We start from the raw sequence: 12,414 nt of genomic DNA, 5'->3' as shown, positions 1-12,414 counted from the left end.
TCCATGCTACTGGGACCAGGAAGTTAAAACTGCTTCCTGAGTTTCTGTGCGAGCTCTGCAAGCCCTTTGAGAGAAATACAGTCCTTCATTCAGCAAGAAGTTACAGAGGAGGCCACTGGCTGTTTGCTGGACTGCTGGTGGAGTCACAGCCATTCCTGTTTCAAGGAACTTGTTTGTGAGTACCTGGTGGGAATCGTGCCCCTGTAACTTTCATTTTGCTTGTAGGGGTGGTGAACTCACCAGGGGCTAAGTAGCAGAAGGAGGTGAGGAAAGAGTAGGGAAAAAATACCTGGAAAACACACAGATTATACGGAGCTGTTTGCTAGCTCATTGATCTTCATGTCCTACCAGAGATTGGTCTTATTTATGTGTAAACGTTTTTATATTCCACCTTCTCACAAAGCATCAGGGCACCGCACAGCAAAATTACTGGGTTCTTCTTGTTTTTGTTTTTGTTGTGTATTTTGTGTTTTTATCGTGTGTTTTTATCTTGTGAACTGCCCTGAGACCTACGGGTATAGGCCAGTATACAAATTTTAGTGAGGATGATGATGATGATGATGATAAGCTTTTAAGACGACTGTCTCCTCAAGATCATTTTAAACAAGTGTGTAGGCCTGTTGGCATTAAACAGTCTTCAAGAGAGACCTGGAAGTCAAAAGTGAGGGTGCCTGTCATATCTCTGCTGCTAGAAACTTTGGGGACCAGAACCATTAAGGTTGTGTACACATTACTGGCCTAAAACACAGCTGGGTCATTCTTTTTCTCTATTTGGAATAAAGCTGGCTTGAGGGGGAAACGCATCAAAATGCAGCATTTCCTAAGAAATGAAAGGATACATAGAGGAAGGGCTTTTTTTCAGTCAGATCTCATCGGAGCTCAGTTCTGGCACCACTTAGGTGGGCACCATTGCCATTCTAAGAGAACGAGGGGGAAGTTCATGGTGAGCTCTGGCCCCTCTTCCTCTAGAAAACTAGCACTGCATACAGGGTAGGTATGGATTGTGCCTGACATCGTGTTTACACTGCATCCCAAACCAGCACTGGAGTGTGTACTCAGACCAAATGCCCAACTCCTAGTTCATAGAAACCCCTTTCCCAGCCCAGATTTGACAACTGTGATTACGAGGGTGAGCCACTAGATGGTGTCTCTTGCAACTCCATCCATTTTGAAATTGTCAATGAGCAGAAGGCTCACTTGATCCCCCGGTTGGGGTCTTGTTTCCTTTGCTTATTCAGTTTTGTGCCAGGGTTGCAGTCCTCCCCATGCTCCACCCACAGCTTTGTCAACTGCTGTAGAAAACTCAGATAAAGGAAAATGCCTTTCTGTAAAAGAGTAAAAAGAAAAAGAAAGGTAAAGAACCCCTGGGTGGTTAATTCCAGTCAAATTAGACTATGGGGTATGGCACTCCTCTCTGCGTTCAGATGTCAAGCGAGTCAGCATTTGTCCACAGACAGCTTTTCCAGGTCATGTGGCCAGCATGACTAAATCACTTCCAGCTCACAGGACTCCATTATGAGTGCCAGAGCGCATGGAAACGACGTTTACCTTCCCACCACAGCAGTACCTGTTTATCTACTTGCACTGGTATGCTTTGACTACTAGGTTGGCAAGAGCTGGGACGGGGAGCTCACTCCGCCGAGCGGATTCGAACTGATAACTTTACAATTGGCAAGCCCAAGAAACTCAGTGGTTTACACCATGGTGCCACCCACGTACCCTATAAAAGAGTAATGGATAGGGCTGATCGCCTTGATAATGTTCGCAGCATAGGCTCTGAGTTTGTGTTTGTGTAACCCTGGTTAAAGGTGATGAGTGATGACACCAAGCAGCTGTTGGGGAGGGGAAGCAAAAGGTGGATTTAGTTTCCCCAGTTTCTCCCTCTTTCTCCAAACAGCTCCAGGGAACTTTTACTCATATTTTAACAGTGATTGTGCACAGAAAGTCAAGTCCTGGGGAAATATGCACGGAGTCCATCCTCTTGTCATTCTTCAGCAGATCAAAAATCATGAAGGGATGTTTTTAAGTGGTTGACCTAATTAAGTAACCACTTGAATGGCCGTCCCTTTACATATTGAAACAGGCCATTGTTTTGTGGAACCTGTATAGCAAGTTTCCCTTAAGCAAGAGAGTAGTTGGGATTTCTTAAAGCACAGCAGGTGCCCCCTGCCCCATACCCTACTTAAAGGGAAGAGGTCCACCTTTAAGATTTCCACTGCATTTTTGAAACAAATAATGCGCAAGGCAGGGCTATGTAGAAACAGGGTCAGCCAGCCCAAGAGACAGTCTGAAGCAGCTGCCTCGAGCGGCAGAATCCCACGAGGCAGTGCCCCCATGGAAACCCCACCTCCCCTGCCACTGGAGATCTTACGGAAAGCCACTGCCGCTGCACAACTCTGGTAAGCCGAGCTTCCACTGAGAAAGGGCAGCACCTTCTCATTTTGCCTCAGGCAGCGAAGCAGGACAGGCTGCCCCTGTTTGTGTGTCTCCAGAAAAAGGCAGCATTTGGTCCTGGAGGCAGTAATCAACATCTTGAGAATCTCTGCTTTAAAAAATCAGGGCAAGTTTCTAGCCCTTATGGCTGAGTCAGAATGCGTCAAAGTACATGGTCAGCTTGGGCTGAAATCTGGACATGGCAAGGTTGACTCAACATTTCCAGCAATCAGGGGACAGAGATCAGTGTCCTGAGGAACTACCATCCCCTAACAAAATCAGAATTGTGCAAAATAATATGAATCACATGATAACATGAAATGGAAGCGTATTTACATAACTTCTGTTAATTTGCATAATTCCTACAGCTCTCAGAATTCAGGTTATTTGGTGTGGAATTTTTGGGCAATGTGGGCCATCTGCTCACACAAGGCACTGATATGACTGGGATGAACTCTGTGTTTTTCCTGCCTGAGCTCTACATTCTTTTGCTTGCACAAACGACCAGGGTTTGTTTCACAGAGCCAGTGACTTTCCAGATTTTAAAGCTAGGCTTTAAAAATAAAATAAAGGCAGAATAAAGTTTAACCAAGTCAAAGCCTGCAGCTAGGGATGCCCACCATCATAGCTGCTTATTTGCTATTGCAAATACAGTGTCCTGAATAGGCAACGGCAGGTTTCAGCATTCAGAATATTATTGTTGCAATTATAGGAATGTCCGAAACTACTGTGTACCAAATCAATCCATCTAGCTCAATATTATCTGCACTGGCTGGCAGTGGCTTCCCAGGGTTTCCCCCCAGGCAGGGGTCTCTCCCAGCCCCCCCTGGAAATACCAGGGATTGAATCTGAGACCTTCTGCAGGCAAAGCATATGCTCTACCACTGAGCTACAGCCCTTCCCTTAAGACATAGGAACATAGGAAGCTGCCTTATATACTGAGTCAAACTATTGGTCAATCCCAAAATTTGCAAGTTCGTCCGAGGTCACAATTGGAAATCATGCAAGCCAATATGCTTGGTATTCACTGTAATTGTTCTTGGTCTCTGAACTTTACACAAATAATTATTTTCTGCACTGGTTCTGACATTTTCCCCATCAATTGAAATTAATCTTGAAATTAATTACAGTGGTACCTCGGGTTACATATGCTTCACGTTACAGACTCCGCTAACTCAGAAATAGTACCTCGGGTTAAGAACTTTGCTTCAGGATGAGAACAGAAATCGTGCTCCAGCGGTGCGGCAGCAGCAGGAGGCCCCATTAACTAAAGTGGTACTTCAGGTTAAGAACAGTTTCAGGTTAAGAACGGACCTCCGGAATGAATTAAGTACTTAACCCAAGGTACCACTGTACATAAGTTTCAACAATGGCAGATAGTGAGATGCATAATGTTGATTCTAGCAGAAGCCGAACTGTAGCAGAGTGGAAACAGCGCTGATTGCAATGAAACCGCAATGGGACAGAAGTCGTCAGCTCCTTAAGTCCCCAGTTGTACCTGACTTAATCCATACCTTTCTCTCCCCACTCTTTTTTGGCTACAAGATTATGATCATCATCATTCTGCAAGTGATCTGCAGCCTTGTGGTCTGGCTGTCGCTCTATGGCGGCTTCTTGTACCGGAACAAGCATCGCAGCCCCGAATGGAGCTGCCGGCTGGTCACCCTTTTGCACGGGCTAATTGTCACCTTCTTCTCCGGCTACATCGCTTTGATTGACGGACCCTGGCCTTTGACTCATGCAGGTACGCAGAGATGATTCATCCTCAAGGGGGTTGTCAGAGGTAACAGGGGGTCAAATGTGGGTGCAGTTGCTCCGCTCGCTCACCACGGCTAAACCTCTGCCTGCTATGCCATCCGCATCCCAAAAGCACAGCTCCACTGTGACATTATTCATCCACCCATCCATTCATTCCATTTACATCTCATCTTTCCTCCAAGGAGCTCAAAGTGGCATACACAGTTCTCCACCTCTTCATTTTATCCTCACAACAACCCTTTGAGAGGTACATTAGGCTGAGAGACTGTGACTGGCCCAAGAACACCCTGTGAGCTTCATGGATGAGCAGGAATGAATGAATGAATGAATGAATGAATGAATGAATGATCTCCTAGTCCAACCCTCTAACCACTACACCATTGGCTGAGAGTATGATTTGCAACCCTGATTGCTCCTAGAGATCTGAAGGCCCAGGGGGAAAAACATCCCAGGAAAAATAGGGTGGAGAATTCCATTTCCCTACCATTTTTCCAGTTTCTTCCCCAACTTCTTTTATTATGAACTTAGAGAAAATTAGGATATGGGGCATTTTTTAAATTTAGTTTTTCTGTGGGGGTTGGGAGGCAGATTCCAAGCATTCCCATCTCTATTGTTCACTGAGTACAAATAATGCCATGTAGCACTTATATAAAGCGCTTTGGGATGTTCAAAGAGCTTCACTTGTAACTTGTACAATGACCCCTGAAAGGTAGGTCTGTATCATCATCCTCATTTTATATCTGGGAGAAGGTGAGCTGCAGTTCAGTGCTGGAGCATCTGCTATGCACAGAAATGGCCCCAGATTTAATCCCCAGTGGCATCACTGGGTAGGGCTGGGAATGTGCCCCTGCCCAGGACCCTGGAGACAATACTGAGCCACATGGATGAACAGTCTGACTCGGAATAAGTCATTCTCTGCGTTGAGAGCAGTGGCTTGGCTATGACATTCCAACTAGCATCTTCCTGTTTTGTAGCTCAGACCCTTGACTCCCATTTGTCCTTGCTTCTCCTAACCCAGGTTCCCACCATTCTGATCTCCACCTGATGTCTTACTCCTGCACTTTATCGTCTACTCCCGGGTCCATCCACTTCGCCGCTTCCATTCCTGCCATGCCTTCCATCCAGCTCACTTGAGTCTTCTTGCCTCGCTCCTCTACCCTGCCATAATTGTTCTTTCCTCTGGTAGACATAAACTTCCCAGTTTCACCCCTCTGTCCCGGATCAGCCGATTGAAGGAGAACAGGAGACCGCATTCCTAGGCACCAGCTTTCTGCAACCTGGTGCCCTCCTCCAGCTCTTTTGGACTATAACTCCCATCAGCACCAGCCAGCACGACTGTGCCAACTTGGACTGGTGAGAGTTGTAGTCCAAAACATCTGGAAGGCACCTGGTCGTGGAAAGCTGATGGCCTGGGAGGAAACTTCATTGAACTTGTTGGGCCTTACTTCTGAGTAGACGTGCCAAAAACTGGCCTGTAAATTCTGCAAAATGAAAAAATGCATTACCCCATTTATAGTTGCAGATTGCGGCAGTGCCCACCCACCCACCCCCTGCAGAATTTCTGCTTCCTACAACTCTCAGCTTTTGTTGCTGGGATTTTATCCACCTCTTCTTCTTTTTAACAGCAAGGTTCTAGTACTTTTGAAATGATATTTGAAATTATATAAATAATATCTCCATAGAATGTGGGTTTGATTAGTGCAGATGTTTTCCCCTTATCTGTTTCAAGCAGAGAGTCCATGTTGCTGGGTAGGGTCCATTATTTCATTCTCCGTGCCCACAATGATTTTCTACGCTCCATTACACAGCTAAAAATGTACACTGGATTTATTTTGAACTATGACTTGCTAGCGCTCATCTTCAGAACTTGTCACAAGTGCTAGAATATGGAAGCGAATGAAAAAAGGAAGTACCTCTGGCCATGTGCAGAGGGTCCCATCTTAGCACTGAGCCCCTCCACTTCTCTGAATATCTGGGGAAAGGGGGTCAGCGTTTCCAGGTTGGAAGCCTTGGTATACAGGTAAACTGTAACCTTCTAACACCTTCCTTTGAAAACAAAACATTATTATGCCCCTACTTTTACTTTTTCAGTCATTCGTTGCACTTTATACATTACTTGCATGTCATTCCCATTCTGTTTTCAGCTCACAATAATCATGTGAGGTAGGTCAGACTGAGTGATAATGACCGACTAAGCAGGGACCTGAACGCGGGTCTCTGCCAAAATCCAGCAAATTGCTTGCTACCCTGCATGGCCACTGGTTACGCTGATTGATTACCGTAATGTCTGCATGGTCTGGGAGCAAATCAGACTTGCCCTGTAATGACATCACAATCTCTGCAATTTCCGAAGCGTGGGTCCTGATGGCAGTTCCTAAGATGCTTCAGGAAAGGTCAACTGTTATCTGAGATCTCCAGTTTATTTTTGCTGGAGGTTCAGTGGCAAAAAAAGGGGCGAATTGCTAGCCTCAGAAATTGTTGTTATTATTAAGACAGACAGACAGAAAGACAGACAGACAGATAATAAGCAAGGACAACAATGCCCAAGAACCTTATGCAGTATTATACCTGAAGGAGCGTCTCCATCCCCATCGTTCTGCCCAGACACTGAGGTCCAGCTCTGAGGGCCTTCTGGCAGTTCCCTCACTGAGAGAAGTGAAGCTACAGGGAACCAGGCAGAGGGCCTTCTGGGTAGTGGCACCCATCCTGTGGAACACCCTCCCATCAGATGTCAAGGAAATAAACAACTATCTGACTTTTAGAAGACATCTGAAGGCAGCCCTGTTTAGGGAAGTTTTAAAAGTTTGATTATTATTATTATTATTATTATTATTCTCTTGGGAGCCATGCAGAGTGGCTGGAGAAAACCAGCCAGATGGGCTGGATATAAATAACAAATTATTATTATTATTATTATTATTATTATTATTATTATTATTATTATTTAGATATAATATCCTTGGTGGTGGTTGCAATTGCTTATTAGTCCTGAGCATGTTAGTGCACACTGCCAACATGATTTCAAGCTTTCACCCATAACAATGAGGACTAGAACTTTAACAGTGACCCCCAAATGGTGGTGCTTCCGCTACCCTGCTGTCAGATGACCCACCATCTTTTGCCACTTTCCTTCTTTGCTCTTGCCTTCGCTCCTCTGTTTCACTTGGAACAAATTCACGCCTGCCGCTCTGAATGTCATCTCCCCTGTGTCCTTGCAAGCCCTCGCTTGCATTTAGTTCAGCTCCTGATCGCCAGGATTAGGTCTTTATAACTGTTTCACGAGGCACCTGTCGTCCTTGTGGGAGTATCTAAAAATTCCTCAGAGCCTGCTCTTACTCTAAGCCATTTGGCCGAATGACATCTGAGCTACTGACACCAGCTGCAAATCCCTTTTTCTCCACTTGTGTAATTACTGCTTGGGTGATCAAGGGGCCCAGGGCACCATCTGGGCAAAGGCACAAAATGGACATTAAATATACTACAGTGGTACCTCAGAAGTTGTACGGAATCCGTTCCGGAAGTCCGTTCAACTTCCAAGATGTTTGGAAACCAAGGTGCAGCTTCCGATTGGCTGCAGGAAGTTCCTGCAGCCAATCAGAAGCCATGGAAGCCCCGTCAGACGTTTGAGTTCCAAAGAATGTTCGCAAACCAGAACACTCACTTCTGGTTTGCGGCTTTCAGGAGCCAAAACGTTTGACTCGCAAGGCATTTGGGATCCAAGGTACGACTGTATTGTATAATAATGTTAACTGTGTTGATTTTTCAGTGTAGCATAACCAGGCATGCTTTTGTAGCTGATGAAAAACCAGACATCAGCTTATTCCAAGGCTTAGTATGAGCAGCAGGCCGAGCCAGAAAGGCAACAATGCAGGTTCTTCTTAGTTCCCTGCCTACGGTGCAACGCTGAAAGCTGCCAAGGCTGTAGTGGAGAATTAAATGAAGGGTGTGCAGGAGCTGCACCACCAGCAGACTTCCCGCAGAAGAGCTTGCAAGCAGGAGCAGTCTATCTGAGTAATGAGAATTCTCAGTGGCCTTGAAAACCCACAGCCATTTTTTATTTGCCCCAATGACACTTCACAGGAACTTAAGAAACTGACTCCCACATATCTTTTGGTCCAGCCTGTAATGTCTATTCTGATTGGCAGCAGCTCTCCAAGAATTCAGATGCAGGGGTCTCTCTTAGCCTGACCTGGAGATGTCACTGTATTATGACTTTCCCCCCAGAGCATGTGGGAGAGATGCTATTAAAAACTTGGAAGTTGTTATGGGAATAGTTATGGAGCAGAACCAAGATTTAAGTTTTGCATGCATGCAACACACACACACACACACACACACACACTTCAAAACCAGATTTCCTGTTTTAGAATCTGACCTTTGGATGCATAAACATGATATTTGATATCATTCCCAAATACTCTTTTCAGGGTAAGTTTCTCTTTTGAGAACTTGCTCAAATTTTGGTGATGGAGAGGATTGAGTTCAAAAAAGCAGGGGAATAGGTCTGGGACATCAAATGGCAAAAGCATTGGATTTTCAGTGTGTAAAATGTGTTTTTTGTTACAGTTGTACCTCAGAAGTCGAACAGAATTTGTTCCAGAAATCTGTTCAACTTCCAAAATGTCCAGAAACCAAAGCTCGGCTTCTGATTGGCTGTAGGAAGCTCCTGCAGCCAATCAGAAGCCACGGAAGCCTGTCGGCCGTTTGGCTTCCAAAGAACGTTCGCAAACCGGAACACTTACTTCTGGGTTTGCAGCGTTTGGGAGCCAAAATGTCTGAGTACCAAGGTACAACTGTATTTTAAAGAGCAGTTTAGAAACTTATAAGGTGCAAGGGTCATCATTTCAAGCAACGTTAGATTTGTACCCTATGGTCCCTTCCAACTCTGCAATTCTGAGATTCTAGGATGGCAAACTCAGTCGACCCTTTTTTCTCGTCTTTTCAGGCTACCCCAACACGGCTCTCCAGGTCTGCCTGATGTGCTTGTCGCTGGGATACTTCCTCTTCGACTTGAGCTGGTGCATTTATTTCAAGAGCGAGGGCAACCTGATGCTCTCCCACCACATGCTCAGCGTCAGTGGCCTGGCTTTCGTGCTGATGATTGGCAAGTCTGCCACTGAGATCAATGCCGTCGTCTTCGTGAGCGAGATCACCAACCCTCTGCTGCAGCTACGCTGGTTCCTACGGGAGATGGGGCGCTATCACAACCTCATCGGGGATGTGGTGGATTACCTTTTTGTATTTCTCTTCCTGGGGCTGCGCATCGCCGGCGGAGCATGGATTGTACAGTCGGTGATGACTTCGCCCAACACCATCTGGATGCTGAGGGGTGGCGTCCTGGCAATGTATGTGGTGTCCTGGGCATTTATGCTGGATATCCTCAGTTTTGCCAGGAGGAAAACAACGAAGAAATATTTTGCTTGGAAGAACGAAAAAATGAAAGGAAAGTTTCCCAAGGAAAATGGACATCTGCCGAAATGCTGACTTTGACTTCCCAGTGGGCTGTTGTGCAATAATCAAGCAATAAGCAAACGGAACCTGGATAGCTCAGTTGGTTAGAGCGTGGTGCCAATAACGCCAAGGTTGCAGGTTCGATCCCCGTATGGGACAGCTGCATTGCAGGGGGTTGGACTAAATGACCCTCGAGGTCCCACCCAACTCTACAATTTTTTGCTCTTATGATGTAGGAAGCATCTTTTATGGACAGGAAACTGTCAAGGTGCTTCACATAAGAAAAACTGGATTGGGAGGAACCAAGGAACTGCTGACCTCCAGAGCTCGTTCCAAAGATGAGGGATCTTTGGGGCCAGACATGAATCATGGTTTGAATTGAATGGGTGGATATTCACCTCGAATGAAACTTGGCAGAAAATGCCAGTGCTGGAGGAAGGACTAAACCACAAAGCCTGCAGGCAAGTGGAGGCTGGCCTGTAGGGGAAACAGGGCATTCCTCAATCTGACCTCAGCCAGCCCCCACGTGTCCTGCCTTTTTTCTTGCAACCAGTGCAGGAGCTGGCACTGGCTGTGGGTTCTTCCTCCATAGTCTCACTGGTGCCTTTGCAGAACTTATCAAAGCAGAAGATGGAGACAAAACCTGAATTACCTCTGCCTCTTACTGGCTTCAACTCTGCCTGTCATTGACCTCCACGCCAAGGATGGTTGCAGACTCTCTGAAGCAAGGATCTGGCTTCTTCTAGCTGCTCCACACTGCCAAAGCCCATCCAGCTGGATTTCACAGTCTACAACTTCCTTTAGATTGAGATACTGGAGGGTTCTCCCTGGCTCCACCAACAAGATCTCCATACATGCTCCAAGCCTATGGATCCTGACTGCCATGCAGGCCTCTGACAGTCTCTTGACTCGGCTGCCTAGGATATCTCAAGAGGAAATGGCAGGCATCAAATCTGGGACCACCATGCAGTGGTGTAACGTGGGTTGCCAGCACCCGGGACCATATGGAAGTGTGGGAGGGAGGGAAACGGATGGAGTACATATGTGCATTCAACTACTTAACAGTGTTCATGTGACCTGAAAGATTGCAGCCACAGACTTAAGAAAAGAAGAGTTGTTCCATTGTCTGGAGAGGTCGCTTCCTGGTTCAACAGAGCCCAGCGATGGAAGTATGCAGCTGTACTGAGGCAGCACTGGGTGTTTTGCGCTCCTAACAATTTTGCGCCCGGGGCAACTGCCCCCATGCTATGCCACTGCCATTGTGCTTGCTCTTGGCATCAGACTGGGTTTTTTAAAGCCTGCCAGCTTGATTACCAGAGATTTACCAGGAATCTTTAGCTGTGATCTATGCTAGTATGGACGAGGCCAGCATTGAAGCAGGAATAATTTGAAATTTGCCTGCATCTGAAAAAATGCCCATTTGCAGCTGAACTTATTTCCTAACCCAGAAGCAGCCCTTCCCTTCCCCTCGAAGCAGATATTCCCTTGTTGTAGTGCACTCAAAGTGGCCATGGCAGATGTTTTCTCTTGGCAATACAAACCTAAGAGCTGTGACAATTGTGCAGACTCCTTGCTCCCGTTCCTAAATGGGTATCAGCATGGGGTCAGAAAACTGCTCCAGCTGTCACAAGTGTTATTTTTTGCACTGCAGTTAAAAGCTGCTGCTGCTCCCTCCCTGCAATGTCAAGGCAAATGCTGGTGCTTCTCATCACGGAAGTCACTTGGGAATCTCCAAGCAATGATTTTCAGAAAGAACAGATAAAGAGGTTACAGGTTGCCCTGTCGGTTTCCACATGGTGCTTTTCACAGGAAGGGTTTTTATACCGTGCCGTGTCCTGAACCTGCCATCCAGAACTCTCTCCGGTGCTCAGGGGGATAATTTGTGCTAATCTTCCTGTGCTCCAGAAAACTGCCCTTGATCTCCCAGGGGCGGCGGCGTTTCTCTGGCTACACAGGAGACTTGCCTGCAGCTCAGACTTCAGTGTGGCTGTGAAGCCTACTCACTTCTCAAGAAGTTGCCGAATGCCTGCTATGGGTTTGTGAAATGGACACACACACACACACATGAAAAACTGCTGGCATTTCCCCTTGACTCCGGCAGTCCAAGTGTGTGTATGCACACATATGCATTCATGTGTGTATAGAGAGAAGGCAAAAAGTTGCAGTCTTATAATGAGTTAGCTGTAAGTATAGATGAGGGATAAATCCAATTCTGTTTGCAACAATATGTCAACCAAATCGCAGCCATCCTTCGAAATTTGGACTTGTCTGAATTTTGCAATGTAGCCTAGTTAAGTAAACCATACCCCCCAAAAAATGCATATACTGGGATAAAGTGTGCATCAAAAGGCATCTATTGGTGAAAATAGCATACAGCATTGAACTATGTCTGGGGAAATGGTATTGCAAAAATGTGTCAATTAGGCAAAATTGCATACAAAAGTTTGAATATTCGGAGAACTCTGCACTAAAAATGCTGCCGAATTTTCGTGATTACTTTTTTTTTTAATGTAAGCTGATATGGAAATGTGGAGGGCTGAACTTAGGAATGGAAAAATGAGAAACTGCAACTGACATATTTGCCCATCCCTACTAATGAGTAAGCTCTACTGAACTGAATATGGGACTTCCTTCTGCATAGACATTATAGAATTGCGTCGTAAGGAAATATCTACCTTGCCCTACAGGAGATTTACAGCACAAGGATATGCACGTCTACACAAAGTAAACACCACCTAGTTTAATGGGACTTACTCCTAAGTGAGCAGGAAC

General features: G+C 45.9%; 1 pseudogene; it reads left to right on the top strand.

Moving 5' to 3' along the window:
- Positions 1-3,906: 3,906 nt before the first annotated feature.
- Positions 3,907-10,097, top strand: LOC128402900 (TLC domain-containing protein 5-like; annotated as a pseudogene).
- Positions 10,098-12,414: the final 2,317 nt, after the last annotated feature.

The sequence above is a fragment of the Podarcis raffonei genome, chromosome 15 (assembly GCF_027172205.1).
Source record: "Podarcis raffonei isolate rPodRaf1 chromosome 15, rPodRaf1.pri, whole genome shotgun sequence".
Classification (NCBI taxonomy): Eukaryota; Metazoa; Chordata; class Lepidosauria; order Squamata; family Lacertidae; genus Podarcis; species Podarcis raffonei.
The sequence above is the reverse complement of the archived record's forward strand: the minus strand, read 5'-3'. Positions and strand labels throughout refer to the sequence as shown.